We start from the raw sequence: 17941 nt of genomic DNA, 5'->3' as shown, positions 1-17941 counted from the left end.
AAGGCAGCTTGGAAAATCATCTTCTGATGATTTCCTCGAGCAGAAGCTTTAGTCAGAAGAATCCCTTGACCCCAGGAATGGGTGTGCCTTAGATCCCATGGGAGCGGCCTGTGGGTGGCAGAGCCTCCCATAGTGAAGTATTTTACAGTCTAGCAGCTGGAGCCCTCCTCAACTATTCCATGTACTTGGAGGTCTACAAGGAGAGTTCTGATGGCAGCACTACTCTGCTCCATTCTAAACATGTTTTCACTATAAGTTTTGGTGCTATATTTGATCAAATGTAAAATTATTTAAATATTCTTTTCTATTATGCCTTTCCATTGTCTTACATAGTGACCACTATGATTAATAACTTATGCATTGACATCTGTTATAGCAAATATCATTTATACCTTCTGTATAATTTAGTAGTAGCATATTAGTTCATCTTCTATTTTTAAACTTTACAAATTGGCTATACTTTTAAATATAGAATGAGACTTTTCTTGAGAGCTGTTTTACCTTCTGAGAAATAGTTCTCCTTCCTATACTTCTTTTGTTTTGCACAGAGTATACTGGCATGTACTATTTTCTAAAGGGTGTTGAAGATAGTTGTATTTAATTCAATTTCACAAGATTAACAAAAAACAGTCTAATCTCTATATTAAACACTAAAGCAGAATCTTTAGATTCCTTTCTCTGACATGAAGTTTCACACAAATTGTTCCATGACTGAATGTGTGTTTCATTCATTATCTTTCTGATCTCACCTATGGTTTTTAGTCTCCATTACACTGATCATGATAACCATCCAGTAGCTATTATAGTTTTCCATTAAATCTCTCCAACATAATTTTTCTACATAGGTAGCTGCTAAAAATAACTTTAAAATGTTATCACAGGTGAAATATGTGGTCAGAAATTATGTCTCTGGTCTTTGAACTTGTGAGAATTTTTTTTTTTTTTTTTTTTTTTTTTTTTTTTTTTTTTTTTTTTTTTTTTTTTTTTACCAAATGATTGATCACTCAACCAGAAAGCAATGATCTTTGGATGAACAGTTTTCTTTGAAAACTTAAAAGTACTGAGCTATTTCAGGATTTTATTATTTAAATTCTGAAAGTGGTAGTCATCCTAATCTATAATCTTGTGAATATTATCAGTTCCTTTTCAGATTCATATATCATTATTACACTGCCATTGCAATGAAGGTGGAAGCCAATACATGTTAGCTATCTCACCCTTGTGTGTGTGTGTGTGTGTGTGTGTGTGTGTGTGTGTGTGTGTGTGTGTTATTAGCCAGTATGTTTCTTGTTGTCAAGGACAGAAACCCAACCTGAACTAATCTAGGCAATGGGGAAAATTGCTTTCCCACATAACCACAAACCAGTGGTGGTTCTGGGCTGTTTTGCTCTCCATGTGTCATCATGAATCCTTTCTGATTTTGACTCCATCATCTACAACCTGGCTTTCTGCACATGGTGGTGGCAGCCCCAGGGATATCCATTCCTTAATTCTTACCATCAAGAAGAAATGATTCTCTCCTCCAAGTCCAGTTTGAAAAATGCCACAAAAGAGCTGCGATTGGTCTTGCCAGGTCAGGTGAATACTACCTCATCAGTTATAACTGGGGTGAGGTTGCGGTGTTCATAAGGTTGACTCAGTATGGGTTAGGTGTTTGCCTTCAGGCCTATCATTTGTGGTCAGGAGCCTAGACTTGGAAAGAAACTTGCATATTCTTTAAGCCAAATGTTTTCAAAGGAGAAAGAAACATTTCCCAAGAGAAAAGGGTGCTGCCCCAGAGAACAAAAGATGAGTTTCAGGCAGACAAAACATTCTCTCTTCATTATAATAACTTTTACTGATTTGAAACCCCCTATTTAAGAACTCCACTTAAACACCAAACAGACTTATTACACAACATTCTCTAGCATAGTTATTTTTATTACTTTATTATTTTTATTGTATTTTTTTATTGTCTAGCTTAGGAAATCAAGTCCAAACTAAACCATAATTGGATTAAGATAAAGTAAAAGTATAGTATTACTTTATCTTAATCCAATTATGGTTTGGTTTGGTTTTTATTTCCTAATCTATCCCATCAACCAGACTTTGGGGTTAATAAAAATATATTTCTTTCTAAACATTTAAAAAATAAATTGTCCTGGCCAGTGTGACTCAGTTGGTTGGAGCATCATCCAGTACACCAAAAGGCTGTGGATTCAATCCTGGTTGGGGCACATATAGTAAGGAACTGATCTCTCTCTCTTTCTCCCTCCCTCTTTCCCCTCTCTCTAAAAATATCAATAAGCATGTCCTCAAATGATGATTAAAATAATAATAATAATAATATCATCAAATAATATTGTTATATGTAAAGTAAAATGTGAAAGTTTCTGAATTATTGTCCATTCCCTCTCCCTCCCAAATTACCAATCAACTTATAAACAGTTTGTTGTATATCTTTTAAAATATTTTAAAAATATTTTTTATTTTTTAATTGACAGAATATTATATCAGTTTCAGGTGTCTGGTGTTTATCTTTATAACCCTTTTCCATTAATATTTTTTAAAATATGTTCTTATTGATTTTAGAGAGATATAGAAACATCATGGAGAGAGAGACATTGATTGGCTGCCTCCTGTATGCCCCCTACTGGGAATCAAGCCCAAATTTAGGCATGTGCCCAGACTGGGAATTGAACCAGTGCACCCACTGAGTCATACCATATCTTAACACAAAAGTGTAAACTTGCATGCACACACATGCATGCACACATTTTAAAACAAAATACATAATGCTTCACATGATGTTCTACAACATGGCTTTTTAAATAATTTTTAAATACTCATTTTATACATCAATATATAGTATTCCCTCCATCTATTTAATAAGTATATAGTATTCTTTTTTATGGATATAACATAATTTGCTCACCACCCCAGGCAGAACAGGGAGTAGAATGCCAACAGGACCTCCTGTGTGAGCCCCAACACCCACCATAGACACCATCTTGGACTTCTGTTCAGCAAAGCAAAAGTCAATGAGACCCCAGGTGCCTGCAGCTGACATCTGTAGAACTATCTCTGTAGGATAAGGGAGTAAAGCTCAGAACAGGGACAATCAAGGTGTGAGACTCAAGGTAAACACCACCTCTGGGCTAAGGAGTCCCTGACAAATGGACTACTAGGGGCTTCAACCTCTCAGACCTCAATCAGGTTGCCTAGGGTCAGAAAGGGACAGTGACTTACATTTATCTGCACTGGAAAATCTCCCAGGAGGCCCAGGATAGACACACCAAAGGACCAGATTCAACAACAGCAGAGCAAAATCCAGCAAGCCCCTCAAATAGCAGACCCGAAAGCACCTGTAGAACAATGACATTGGGGTTGAACCTCACTGGCTACAAGTCTAAGGGGAGATTCCTCCCACAAACAGGACATCAACAGTCAAGTCCCAATTACAACAGCAGAGCCCAAACAACACACAAAGGGAGCATTCCTAGAATATCCAGCAAAGAGCCTGCACCACTGGGCCCCTCAAGACACTTTCTACTTACGGCCATCTTATAAAGACTGGGAGGCATTATAGTTCTATCTAACACGTAGAAGCAAATACAAAGAGACAGCTAAAATGGGGAGACAAAGAAACAACTCCCAAATGAGAGAAAAGAAGGAATCTCCAGAAAAAGACCTAAATAAAATGAAGTCAAGCAACCTATCAGACATAGAATTCAAAGCAATGGTTATAAATATACTTAAGTTCTGAGTGCAAATACCACAGCATGAAAAGGGAAATAGAGGCCATAAACAAGAACCAGACAGAAATGAAGAATGATATATATGACATCAAGAACACACTGGAAAGTATTAAAAGTAGATTGGATGAAGCAGAGGACTGAATTAGCAATTTTGGAGACAAGGTATAAATAAATACCCAATTGGAGCAGCAAATAGAAAAATAATTAAAAAGCAGGAAGATAGCTTACAGGAACTCTGGGACAATATGAAACATAACAGCATGCATATTACAGGAATACCAGAAATAATGACAGAAAACTTCTCCAACATGGTGAAGGAAAATGTCACACAAGTTCAGGAGGCACAGAGAGTCCCTCATCTAGACTTCAGAATTAAAATGGCAAACATTAAAGTCAAAGAAAGAATCTTAAAGGCAACAAGAGGGAGGCAGAAAATTACCTACAAAGGAGTTCCCATAAGAGTGTCGCTGACTGCTCAATATAAATACTTCAGGCCATAAAGGAGTGGCATGATTTACTCAAAGTAATGAAAAACAAAAACCTAAATCCAAGACTAATGTATCCAGTAAGGCTATCATTTAAAATTGAAGGTGAAATAAAGTTTTCCAGAAAAAAAAAACCCCAAAAGTTAAAGAGTACATTATCACCAAACTAGCAATGCAAGAAATGTTAAAGGAATTTCTTTGAGAAGAAAAGTAGAGAGAGGATCATTGGCATAAAGAAAATAAAAATGGCAGTAAATAAATACCTATCTATAGTAACCTTAAATATAAATGGATTAAGTGTTCCTCTTAAAAGACATAGGGCAACTAAATGGATAAGAAAACATGATCTATATATATGCTCTCTATAAGAGACCCACCTCAAAACAAAAGATACACACAGACTAAGAGTAGGGGGATGAAACTATATTCCATGAAAATGGAAAGGGAAAAAAATCTATAGTAGAAATACTCATATCAGACTCGAAATAGACTTTAAATCAAAGGCCATACAAGAGACAAAGAAGGTCACTTCATAAAACTAAAGGGAATGATTCAACAAGAAAATATAACCCTTGTAAACATATGTGCACCTACTATAGGAGCACCCAACCTCATAAAAACAACAAGTTCTTGATGGACTTTAAGGGTGAGACTGAAAGCAATCCTATCTAATAAAAGAGCAATATGCAAATTGACCATACCTGTGCTACACACACACAAGCCACGCCCACCAGCCAATCAGGAGTGCGTATGCAAATTAACCCAACCAAGATGCCTGTAGCCATAGAGCAAGCAGGGGGCTTGGGTTTTCCAGGCAATGAGGGAAGTGAAACTTTTCACACACCATGACTGGCCCAGCCCTCCACTCAAGACTAGAAAGTTTCAATTATGAAAGATAAATAAACCCCAGATAAAGGGGTTTCTGCTTGGGTTGCCAGGGGTTGTGGCTGGCCTGAAAACCACCACAGGACCCTCACTCAGGCCACCCCACACCTCAAGGGAAACCCCACCCTGATCTGGGACACACTTCAGGACAAACGAGCTGTCCCCCACTCATGCATCAGACCTCTATCCTATCTAATAAAAGAGTAATATGCAAATTAGCTATCACTCCAACATACAAGATGGCTTCCCCCATGTGGTCAAAGATGGCTGCCCCCATGTGGACACAAGATGGCTGCCACAAGATGGCCAGCAGGGGAGGGCAGTTGGGAGGGATCAAGCCTACAAGGGAGGGCAGTTGGGGGTGATCAAGCCTGCAGAGAAGGGCAGTTAGGGGTGACCAGGCTGGCAGAGGAGGGAAGTTGGGAGTGACTGGGCCTGCAGGGAAGGGCAGTTTGAGGTGGGGGACGGACCCAAGCAGGCAGGGGAGAGCAGTTGTGAGCAAACAGGCCTGCAGGGGATGGCAGTAAGGAGTGACCAGGCCTGCAGGGGAAGGCAGTTAGTGCAAACAGGCTGGCCGGAGAGCAGTTAGGCATCAATCAGGCTGGCAGGGGAGTGGTTAGGGGGTGATCAGGCTGGCAGGCAAAAGCAGTTAGGGGCAATCAGGAAGGCAGGCAGGGAGCAGTTGGGAGCCAGCAGTCCTGGATTGTGAGAGGGTTTGGGCCTAAATGGGAAGTTGGACATCCCTTGAGGGATCCCAGATTGGAGAGGGTGCAGGCTGGGCTGAGGGACACCGTGCATGAATTTTGTGCACCAGGCCTCTAGTATAGTCATAATAGGGAACTTTAACACCCCACTGACATCACTGGATAGATCTTCCAGACAAAAAAGTTAACAAGGAAATAGAGGCCTTAAATCAGGGGTCCTCAAACTTTTTAAAGTGGGGGCCAGATCACGGTCCCTCAGAGAGCTGGAGGGCCGGACTATATGAACTACTAATTCCTACTGTAACACCTCGGCTGCGCTCACTGCCCAAAAAACCTGGCGGGCAGGATCAGACTCCTCTGCGGGCCGCATGTGGCCCGCGGGCCGTAGTTTGAAGACCCCTGCCTTAAATGATACACTAGGTCTGCTGGATCTAACTGACATTTACAAAACATTTCACTCCAAAGCAACAGATTTACATTCTCAAGTGCACAAAGAACATTCTCAAAGATAGACCAATGTTAGAGCACAAAACCAGTCTATACAAATTCAAGAAGATTGATATAATATCAAGCATCTTCTCAGATCACAATGGCACAAAGTTAGGAATAAAAATAAATAACATAGTTTGCTCATAGTTTGCCCTTTCTGGTGAGCATATAAATTGTTTCAAATTTCATTGTTTTAAATAAAAGATATTTATGCTTCCAACAAGTATAAACATATCCTGGCAAATGTATATTTGTATCTTGTGTATGAGTATTTGAAGAACAATTCCTATAAATGGATAGGTGGGTCAAAGAGTATGGCAGCAATATTCTTAATTACTCTATTAAAGTTAATCATTACATTGCAATCTGTTTTGTTCTAATCCATCCTACATTAATGACTGTTATGATTCCTCTCATTTCTTTGCTATTAGATATTTTTCATTCTTTATAGTTTAATCATCAGTTTTGTAGTCATGGCATTACAGAGAAGTTAAACATTTCTTCTGGTCTCTTATGTATTATAGAATACATAAAAAGCCTTATACTTTTATTGTTAAAAGTTTTTCTATTTCACTTAAACTTTAGGGATGAAAACCCACCTCAACTGACCCTACTGAACATACCTGAATGTAATGTGGGTCCCTCAAGAATAATAACAGAATATCACATTCATACAGATATGACCTCTGAGAAGGTTTGCTCCTCAACTAAATAAACCCACATGCTGCTGTCCTAAGTCCTTGGCTTGACGTTGTTTTTGCCCAGATTGTGAACTTACGGGTGCTTTCAGTAGACCCTGCCCCTTTACTCATACCTTCTATGAGTAAATCATTTTATCAAGCTTGATATAATTGTCTCCAATAAATAAATAAAATAAAATAGATGAAAGGGAGTTTAACAGAATTCCTATGAGTAATGTACCTAACCTTTATTCTGTCCATGGACTCTGGGACATCTATTTTGCCATTTCCTGACCTTAGCCAGATTCTAAATATGTGGGGGAGAGGGGTTCTGTATTTGAAGTTTGGATAAATAAGATCTTACTCTATATATTAATTAGCATACTTAGAGAATTATGATAATAGAGTATCTCAAATAGAGAATTTTTTAAAGTGCCAGAATATCAAAGAAACACATAGCCACACTCAAATATTAGCAGCAGAACACAATATATTCACATGGTTCCAAATTCAAAATATGCTTTGGAACATTGTTATCCCCATCAGTTCCCCTACATCTGATTCCCTTTCACCACAGGAAATCAATGTTATCAATGTTTCAGTGTATGTTTATAGAGGTATCTTAAGCTTGTATAAACAAATGCACACAAACACATTCTTAATTTTTGTACAAGTGGAAGTATATATACTCTTGGCATATCCCTACTTAAGAGGTCCTCTTTTTCTTTTCCTTTTTCAGTGGCTCTAGATTATTCTACAATGTGGATGTGGCAATGATTATTTGAGTATTTTCTCACTGATAAATATTTGTTTTCAATCCAATCTGTTGCTTTTACAGCCAATGACACATTTAACAATCAAATACATACGTCATGTTCCCATGTCAGATTACCTAAATGACAATTTCTTAGTAGACTGCTAGGTCATAGGGTATGAACATTTGTAACTTTGGAAAGTATCACAAAATTCCTCATTATGCAGGTTATTTCATTTAATACTACCTATTTTACCACAGTTTGTTATAACACTTTTTTATGCTTGCCAATTTAATGAGTTGAAATGGTATTGCAATGTAGTTTTAATTTGAGTTGATGTCTTTGAGTGAAGATTAGTGTATTCTTATATGTTCTTATCTTTTGCCTGTTTTTCCCGCTAGGTTGTTATACATCTTACTAGAGGTCGAGTGCACAAAATTCGTGCATGGGTGTATGTGTGCATCCTTCAATCCAGCCTGCACTCACTCCAATCTGGGACCCTTCAAGGGATGTCTGACTGCTTATTAAGGCCTAATCCCTCTCACAATTTAGGATTGCTGGCACCAAACTACTCGCCTGCTTGCCTACCTGATTGCCCTTCACCACTTCTGCCTGATAGTCTGATCATCCCTTAACCATTCCCCTGCCATCCTGATTGGTGCCTAACCGCTCCCCTGCTAGCCCAATTGCCCTTAACTGCCTTCCCCTGCCTCCCTGGTTGCACCTAAATGTCCTCCCCTGCAGGCCTGGTTTCCCCCTCCCCCTCCCAACTGCTCTCCCCTGCTGGCCTAGTCACCCCTAACTGCCCTCCCTTGCCAGCCTGGTCACCCCTAACTGCCCTCCTCTACAGGCCTGGTCTCCTCCAACTGCCCTCCCCTGAAGGTCTGGTCACCCCCAACCGCCTTCCCCTCCTGGCCTAGTCCCTTCTAATGCCCTCCCTTGCAGACCTGATCCCCCACAACTACCCTCCCTTGCAGGCCTAGTCACTTAAAAAATTGTAATATGTTTACATTGATTTTTAGAGAGAGAGAAGTGATAGAGAGAAATATACATGAGATAGCAATATCCATCAGCTGTCTCCTGTATGCCCCCTACTGGGGATCAAACCCACATCCTAGCCATTACCCTGATCAGGAATCAAACCTGTAACCTCTCGGTGCATGGGATGAAGTTTCACTAACTGAGCCACACCAGCCAGGACCGTAAGTATTTTTTTTTTAATTCTTAATAAAGTCAGGTTTATCAATCTTTTCTCCTTTGACTTCCATGTTTGTGTCACAATTAGAAAGATCTTATCCATTCCTAATCACATTTTTATTTTTCTACTACAGACCAAGTGCACAAATTCATGCATGGGTGGAGTTCTTTGGCATGGCTGGCGATCAGGGCCGATTGCGGAAGGGATGGACCATGGGAGGTTGGCCACCACAGGAGGTTGGCTTTGAGAGCACACTGTCCACCAGGGGGCAGCTCCTACATTGAGCATCTGCCCCCTGTTGGTCAGTGCATATCATAGTGACCAGTCATTAGTTGTAATGGTCACTTAGGCTTTTATATATATAGACTAGTGGCCTGGTGCATGAAATTCATGCATGGAGGCTGGGTATCCTTAGCCCAGTCTGCACCCTCTCCAATTGGGGACCTCTTTGGGGATGTCTGACTGCCTTTTTAGGCCCGATCCCTATTCGTCCTCCCCTGCAGGCCAATTTAGTTGATTGGTCGTTTTCTATGCCAGTCAGTCTCAAAAGTTCTGCCTCAGCATTGGGTCCTCACAGTTCACCCAGATTTGGTTCTGATTGGTTGGTTTCTATGCCAGTCAGCGTCTCCAGGCCTATCTCCAGGCCTGATCAGAGGTGGGGCTGATCAGCAGCTCCCATGTAGGCCCAGAGAAAAACAGAGGCACGGCTGCTGGAGAGGCAACGGCTGATCAACAGCTGCCATGGATGCTGCGGATCAGACCCCGTCTGTCTTTTCAGGCCTCTTTGTGGGCCTGATCCACAGCCCCCTTCGGCAGTTAGTACTCGATGGCTGTGCATGCACCAGTGGCAGACAGTGCTGGGTTGCAGGACTGACTTCTGGTGTTCAGTGGAGTCTGCAGTTGGTTCTTATGGACCCTGGGTTTTTATATATTAGGATATTAACTTTATTTATTTTTTACATTTTAATCTTTCACCCATACTAGGAGCCCAGCATGCAATTCAAAATTGTGTGGTGCCACCCATCCTTGAGTCACCAGTCCGGCACCCACAGCCACTGCTGATTAGGCTTTCCCCCAGCACAGGCATGCGGAGGCCCCTGCCACCACACCCCCGACGCTGTACATGCAACCTCCTCCTGTTCAGTCAACCCTTTACGGCATCCTGGTTAATTAGCATTTTTCATATACTGGTCAGTTAGGCTTTTATATATATAGACTAGTGGCCTGATTATATATATATATATATATATATATATATATATATATATATATACATACACACACACACAGACACACACACACACACACACACATACTGGCAGCAGTGAATTTAACTTAATTTTTTTCCTAGATTGCTGCTTATCTATCTCACCATTTATGGAACAATCCATTTTTTCCAAATTACTTGAGTGTTTTAATTATAGCTCTAAAAGCTGTTTTACAGGTATAGTTCCTCCTCATTACTCTTCTTTTTCAAAAATGCTTTGGCTATATTTTTCTTGCTTACATTTGTACATAACATTTTTAATCAGTTTGTCTACATAAAAAACCTTTGCTATAACATATATAATTTTAAATAGATACAATTAGGGGACATTTGATATTTTGAATTGTTGAGTTCACCTTTCCATTTGTTCATGTCTTTTTTGTGTGATTCTCGGGAGCATTTTAAAACTTTTCTTTGTGAGATTCTTAAACTTTAACTCCTTAAGTTTATTCCTAGTAATGTTTTACTTCTTTGTTGTTGCTTTTGTAAACAGAATTCTTTTTCTTCTGCTATGTCTTCTAATTGGATTTTTTTTTATATGTAAAGGCTTTTGATCTCTGAACTCTAGATTTTATACCCAGCCATATTATTTAGCTATCTTGTTGTTTTTTAGTTTATTTTCTTGAGTTTTCCAGATATTCAATAAAATTATTTGAAATTAAGGTTAATTTTTGTCTTCTCCTCCCTTCTAATATTTTACATCTGCATTTTTTTCTCTTGTCTGAGTGCATTGGCTTGTGCCAGAAGCTTCAATGAATTTACTCAGACTTAGAGGGGAAGCATAGAGATTTCAATGGAAAGTCTGTCATTTCATGACACAAAATCTGTGATCCACCCCTTCACCCAGAGCCCAGGCAGCTGCAAGATTCTGGGAAGAGGACCTGAGAAAAGTAGTCTTGAAAAGTGAAGCCCTGTTAAACTCTAAGCAAAGAGACAAAAATCCCTTTACCAACCACCTTGCCTTTAGAGAGGGCAAAGGTTAGTACTGATGTCTTTGCTAACCTCTCCTGGTAAATCTTAAATCAGCCAAAAGATAGCAGATGATAGATATAAATTAGGTATAGGTATAGATATAGATATATAATTTTTAAAAAATTATATATAGAGAAAGCGTGAGAGAGGGAAACATCAATATGAAAGCGAAAGAAACATCAATTGGCTGCTTCCTGCATGCACCCTACCAGGGATTGAGTCTGTAAACTGGGCATGTGTCCTGACTAGGAATAGAACTGGCAATTTTTTGATGCACTGGATGATGCCCAACTAACTGAGCCACACTGGCCAGGGCAAAGATGGCAGATTTGATTATTTTTCCTAAGAAGATCCTGGATTTTCCTAGACTGCCTGACTGAAAATGTTTTTCAATATCTTGAAAAGTATTTTTAAATCCCAAAACTTTTTTTTTAGCCTCTCTGACTCCTCTCTCTCTCTCTCTCTCTCTCTCTCTCTCTCTCTCTCTCTCTCTCTCTCTCTCTCTCTCTCTTCTAAAACTTCCAAATCTTTCTCCCTACCCCTTTAACTCTCTCTGGGTTTTGGCTATTCCCATATTCTTGCATCCACAACTATCATCCTGACCAACTTTATGCCCGAGCTCCAAATTCACACATTCCCTGCAATAAGATGATTGGGAAGTCAATGATTGTATGCTTGAAGCAGTTTCAGTGGGCAATCGGGAGGGTGAAGAAATGAATGGAAGGCATGGGAGTGATAATAGTGGGTGCATCCTTCTATTTCAGAAAACTTGGCAAGGAAGAAAAGATTAAGATTAGATGGTAACTTAATATTATTAAGCCAGAATTTGGAAATTTTATTGATTCACTCATTCATATTTTGTTTATCACCTGTCATATCTGAGATGGCAGGGAGTAGCTGATGGGAAGCCCAGCTACTGTGCTTTGAAATACTACCATTGTCTGCACTGGGGCCATGCTTTCCATGGGCTGCTCCCAGCTGATGATGTGGGAGGCAAGGCACAAAGGCAGGTCTGTTCCCATGAGATCCCGGGCAGCTCAGATGGCGACTTAGGGTCAAGAACAACTCAATGGCCTTGTTGAACTTTTTTATGTCTGAGCTGCAGTATAAGATTCTTTCAGCATAGTCATTTTCCCTAAAACTTTTCTTGGACTTGTTGCTGGGTGTTTGCTTCTTGGAGGAACTGGAGTGGAATAGATTTTAGCATGTTTGAAGGGTAAGAGCAGAGGTGGAAGAAGACTAGTTTTATTTCCCATCTTCTCTCTTCCAGATTCATTTCCAAATTTCTAGTTTTTGTCTGTCTGCCAACCACATGTCCTACAGTCATCATAGCTTCCCTATCAATAACTTTGTTCTCTGATATGAACCTTAATCTTGTCCCAACTCTGACCTTCCCACCTAGATTTTGGCCTAAGTAAACCACAGACAAAAATCAGTGGGCTCTGAGATGGACAGCTATCTCTTTCTGCTATAGTTTTGTTTCTATTGTGGAAAAGTTGCTCATTTTCTGGTTGCCTATATATTGACATATTGAAATGGACGTTTTCATTGTCATAGATTTTCAAAGGCCAAATCTCAGGAAATAGGTGTTAAGTACCACAAATTCAAAAGGACACAACTTTGCCAGACTTATTAAAAATGGAATGACAGCCCAGTAACCTTTATTTTGCTACAATCCAGGCTAAAAATATATGATACTACAGTTACTAGAGAAAAGAAATTCATAGGTGTAGAGTTCTGTAGTCCCCACTCTCCCACATGCCCTAGGCAAGTAAAAGTACCCCTAAAACAAAAGCCCTAGAGAGCAGAGATGCAGCAGTCAGCTACTTAACCCACTCCCAGGTTAGATGCAAAATCCAAGGGACCCAGGGTGACAGAATTATAGGAGAAATGAACATCCATCTTCAGTGTCTGAGAGCAGGGAGAGCTCTTGCCTCATCCAAGATGGGGATGATATCAAGTCTGCACTCCTATGTCAATACAGTAAAAGATGCTAAGTGGATACCATGGGAAGCATGAGTCATCTTGAAGGTTCCTGGTCCAAGAGGAATCTCTTCTGGAATGAAGGGACTCTAGTCCTTCAAAAAGCTGTAAGTTGAATGAATAAGCAGTGCAGGGATTAGAGGATGATCGCTAAGCAATGTGACATGCACATAATCTTTTAGGATATCTAAAGAACCCATAAACGTGCCCAGTGAGAAAGATACCATTTGGAGCATGACCCCACAAAAGGCGTCAACAACTTAGGAAAGGATAAACAGCCCCAAACCATAAAAGACATCAGCCTTTTCTGACACAGGAGACTCAAGGCAGAGATGGATGGTTGGAATAGACCAGCAAGAAAGAATGAAAAAGCAAACCATTTCTGCTTAGGTCTCCAAGTTGCACGTCAGACATCACCAAGAGAGAAGAAACTCTTTGAATGGGATACAACATTGAAGTTCTAATATAGGCTGGCATGCACAATTTAACACCTGATAATAGGTCTTCATGAATAATATGAAGCTGTGTTTATAAGCAAAGTATGGGGGAAACGACAGGATCTGCCCTAAATGTCATACAGAGGAAGGGAAGGGAAGAAAGATAGGATGGAGCATATTGGAAGCAAAGTTTGGTAGAAAATAAAGACATTTTTTATTTTTATCCCATAAATTTAGGTCATTGAATACATTGGCTACATGCACTTTGAAATGTCCTTATATTAAAAAGCGTGGACTAGCCCTAATCAGTTTGGCTCAGTGGATAGAGTGTTGGCCTGTGGACTAAAGGGTCCCGGATCCGATCCCAGCCAAGGGCATGTACCTACTTGGTATCCCCAATAGGAGGTATGCAGGAGGCAACTGACCAATGTTTCTTTCTCATTGATGTTTCTAACTCTCTGTCCCTCTTCCTTCCTCTCTGTGGGGAAAAAAATCAATTATATATATCATGGACTAAAAGGCCCAGCCTAACCAAACACTCATCCTGAGTCTGAGAGCAGGGAGAAATCTTAATAGAAGTGTTGCCAGGGCCCCCAGGGGGAGCCCTGTAATTTATTCATAATTCATGTCATTTTCCCTTAGGGACAAGGATCTTCCAGTACCTGGGCCTCCTCCAATTTTGTGGACAACCAGACTACATAACCCCCACAGGTCACTATCCTCAACAGCCACTCTTATGGGGCTCCTACAGAGAGTAGGCAAATTCCTTCCCTCTTCTCTTAATCTCAAGAAGTATTCCTTGTGGACCAACTGTACTCATTCTGGTCTGGCCAATGCTATGTACGTTCAGGAATAGAAAAAGCATACTGTTCTACTTAATCATCACCTATAATTTTAAATATTATCTAGTTACAATAAATTAATGGTTGCTTGGCAACCAAAGAGCTTGGATTTTGAAAAGAAGCACTCCTTTACTGTTCAGATCAGAACAGCAAGATTTGGTGAAACATTGAGTTCTGTTGAATTCTTGATGGAACCATACCCGGGGGCCAACAGAGGGAAAAACAAAGGAACACACATTTTTACAGCTTAGTTAATTTTAGGACAGTGGAGAGGAAGTAAATTGCATCTCATCTCCTAGTTTGCGTTAGAACTCCCCAATTTGAGAACAAGTACTAATTAGCGGAAAGGAAAGCTCAGCTGTGACTTAGCTAAAAATGGGATCACTTGCAAAAATGTATTGCAAAACCCAGTGTGGTGGATCTGATTCACTTTGCATGTGAATACTGGACTCAACCTGACAAAACAACATGTGGGAAAAGAATTTTAGAGCATTTAGAAAACTTAAAGGCATTTGGTTAGTGAAGTGACTGGCTAGCTTGCCCACAATAAACTCCACACATATATTTTGGCTCAGACTCGTTTGAGGAGAGTATCCCTAGCCAACATTAATGTCATTGGCTAAGGGTTGATCTAATGACCAAGAAAAGAATCTGGGAATTAGAACAACATTAAAAAAAAAAAACATTAAAAAATTTGTTTGGAGAAAGAGAGAGAGAGAGATTTGAGTGAGAAACACTAATCGGTTGCCTCCTGTATGCATCCTGACCAGGGATGGGTGATGGAACCCAAAATCTGGGTATGTGCCCTGACTGGAAATTGAACCCAACACCCTTTGGCATACATGGTCACATGGTCAGGGCTTAGAACAACATTTTTAATAAAAGAAAGGGAAGGGAAACAGACTGTGGGTAATTTGAAAGCTCTTGGGAGAGTTATTGGCATGCATATAAGCTTTAGAGAAAATTTAAGCAATCATTTATAAGCCTTATGTTAGTAGTCATTCAAAAACGATTCATAAGGCTGAATGATGAATATTCTATTTTGAAAATCTGCTAAACTTAACTTCTGATTGAATGTAAAACTGTATTGAAGCAAGCAAGGTAATTTTGATTTTGATGTTTAAGTGAATTAACCTATGTGACTTTCTGCATTAGTAAAAAATTAAAATAAACATAAAATTCTTATAATGTTGGAGAAGCTAACATTTTGATGTTAACATTTATTTTTTAAAAAATAATATTTGTTATTACTTTTGTTTTTTGAGTGAGAGAAAGAGAAAGGGAGAGGGAGAAAGAGAAACATTGATGTGAAAGAGAAACATCCATCAGCCACCTCCTACATGTCTCCTACAGGGGATGGAACCCCAAACCCTGGAGAATGTGCCCTAACTGGGAATCGAACTGCAACCTTTCAGATAACAGGATGATGCCCAACCAACTGAGCTGTACCAGCCAGGGCATTGTTAAATTAGCATTTCTTAACATACACATGGATAATATATTCTGGAAAGTTATAGAAGATGCTGTCAAGAGACGGGTGCTTTAAGGAGGAGGAAATGGATGCCTGGGGTAGGAGGCAGACTGCTTTTCACTTGTAATTTTTGTTTTCATTTGATTTTCACTTTCTTCTACACTTTTGTACTCTTCGAACTTTATATCATATGCAATGTGAAAATGAAATTTACATGCATGTGCTTCAAAGAAAAGCAGTATGTTGTAGTGGGAAGAACAAGATCTGGAATTATAGACTTGAATTTAAATCTTGGCTTTTGAGGACTGATGAGAGTGTGGGCAAGTTTTTAGGTATCTCTGTATCTTATTTCTTCTTGCCCTTAACATGAGTCAGGTAATTCATGTGTGTGGTTGTGATGAAGATGGGGCAGTTAAACCCTATGACAGATCTGCTCCACAGTGTGGATGCCAGACTGAGCTTATATTATTAATAGTATTCAATATGTTCAGTAAAATTTGTTTAATGTCTACTACCCATAATACCCACAGAGACAACAAATGTATTTATTTAAAAAATCCACTTAAGTATGTGTCTATGAATTTGGTTTTTCTCAGACATAGCAGTTTGGATTTTACACTTCTAACCATTTCATCAACATTTGTCCCTAGTTCCTTAGCTCTTCTGAAGGGAATCAGTTGTTCTAATTTCTCAAGGCCTTAGTTCAACCCAGCTTCTAACAAGCTGTTCAATTGTGTTTTTCTATTCATAGAAATAAACTGTTGATCTCACATACTGAGTCTCTCTGTTCAAAGATCTTCGAACAATTTTTGAAATTAGAATTTGCTTCAAAATTGTTTGCTGTTTTCAAAAAATTGTTCCCCCCTCCCCAATTTTCTAATGTTTTTCACTCCTTCCCCTCTCTGAAAATGAGCAGATGCTCTGGTTCTGTGGTTTTCTTATGACAACATTCCTGGAACATGCTGTTTTTGCAGATTGTTACCAGAGAGGTTCCAGGTATCCCCACTGCATAGTCAGATCTGCCACTAGGTGGCGCTGTTCACCCACTTCTGAGAAGGTACACACCTGTGACGCTTGGAAATCCTGAAGTTTCATTCTAGTCCTTGCTTTGGAGGGTAGGCAGTAACAGTAATTGTTAACATTAATTATCTCATAAAAATTAGATAAGGATAATGAAAGTACCTACAATTAACGAGAAACTGATGAAGCAAATGTTTCTCACTTCTGGTCACAATAGTAAACAGCAGTCAGAGTCTGGGTAAGTGTCCCATGCTCAGCCCATCCACCCTTCCTTCCCTCATTCATTCCATAATGTTTGCACCTCATATTCACACACACGTATGAGGCACACAATGCCTTTTTGCACCGCGTGAAGTACTTTGGGTTGTGGGCTCTGTGCATGTTATTGGGCTACCGGGCATCCACGGGTAGGGGAACAAAAGAAAGGAGAAAGGAGAGAGGAGTTGAAAATTGATAGGTTCAGTGGAACCACAGTGGGATGGATCTGGATCAATACTCCTTTAACTACCTGGTTCACATGTATTTCCTTGATAAGGGGAATATTGATGACACTTTAGATCTCTGAGTATAAGCTCGAACTCACATACTATACTATTCACAGGTGTTAAAATATATGAGTGTTTCCTTTTCTTTGTCATGGTTATACATATAAATGGTTGGAGGCCTTTTGGAGAAAGTCTGGAGACATCACTGTGGGTATTGCTGTCACGGTGTCATAAAATCCTATTTCTAGTACATCCACTCTTCTTCATTTGGTGGTATAATAGATGGCTGAGAACTGGCTCAAATCTGGAGACTGGGGAAAGGGTTCCTGGTTTCATTGGGGAAGCTGATCTAAGCCTTTTTATGCATTCCTGATTTCTTTTGACCGTGTATGCTAATCATTACTCCTGTTGGATTTCCATATATCTTATTTATTTATTTGTTTGTCTATTTATTTATTTATTTATTTTTACAGAGAGGAAGAGAGAGGGATAGAGAGCTAGAAACATCGATGAGAGAAAATCATGGATCAG

This window comes from Pipistrellus hanaki, assembly GCF_964339955.1.
Source record: "Pipistrellus hanaki genome assembly, chromosome: 10".
Taxonomy (NCBI): Eukaryota; Metazoa; Chordata; class Mammalia; order Chiroptera; family Vespertilionidae; genus Pipistrellus; species Pipistrellus hanaki.
The sequence above is the reverse complement of the archived record's forward strand: the minus strand, read 5'-3'. Positions refer to the sequence as shown.